Source organism: Pantherophis guttatus, chromosome 2, assembly GCF_059756535.1.
Source record: "Pantherophis guttatus breed Tessera chromosome 2, ASM5975653v1, whole genome shotgun sequence".
Classification (NCBI taxonomy): Eukaryota; Metazoa; Chordata; class Lepidosauria; order Squamata; family Colubridae; genus Pantherophis; species Pantherophis guttatus.
Genome location: NC_142064.1, coordinates 207,177,882 through 207,178,506, shown reverse-complemented (window position 1 = coordinate 207,178,506; position 625 = coordinate 207,177,882). Strand labels below are relative to the sequence as shown.

Sequence of the window (625 nt, the reverse complement as noted above, 5' to 3'; positions counted from 1 at the left end):
CTGGAGGCCAGAGTAGTTTCCATGCATTTCTCTGTGTCTTGATTTATACCATGTTTAAAACAAAAACAAAAACCTGTAAACATTTTCCAGGTGTTTGTAATGGAGGGAAGAGACAATTGTTCAAAGTGCGGGCACCAACTCTGTAAGCAATAAGAGGCTCCAGAGGAGAGAGGTGCTGCTGATGTGTTTAAGATCTCCAGATCAATATTGCAAAATTTCCTAGGTCAGAAAAGCAAAGCACAAGAGCCTGGATAGCTCAGTTGGTAGAGCATCAGACTTTTAATCTGATGGTCCAGGGTTCAAGTCCCTGTTCAGGCGGCTGTATTTTATGCTTACTCTGGCAGCAAATGTACATCTGGAGGGACCCAATTGCAATTCCTTCTTTGCCACAAACCAAGATCTCCTGTTTTCAGCCACAGGGAAATCACCAAAGGTTGCATCCATGTCCTTTTCTCACAGAAAATATAGCATAGGAGTACATGGCTTCACTGCTTTATTTTTCCACTTAGTAACTTTCTCTTGATACTAATGAAGAACTTTCTTTGCTTATTCAGATGATCCTTGTTTAATGACTGCCTCATTTAGCTGAAATAAGAGCATAAGCACAATCACGGTTTCACTTAGC

At 41.0% G+C, this 625-nt stretch overlaps 1 non-coding gene across 1 annotated transcript; it reads left to right on the top strand.

The window, feature by feature from the left end:
• Positions 1 to 245: 245 nt before the first annotated feature.
• Positions 246 to 318, top strand: TRNAK-UUU (transfer RNA lysine (anticodon UUU)). The gene has a single exon. It is a non-coding gene; the product is annotated as a tRNA-Lys (tRNA).
• Positions 319 to 625: the final 307 nt, after the last annotated feature.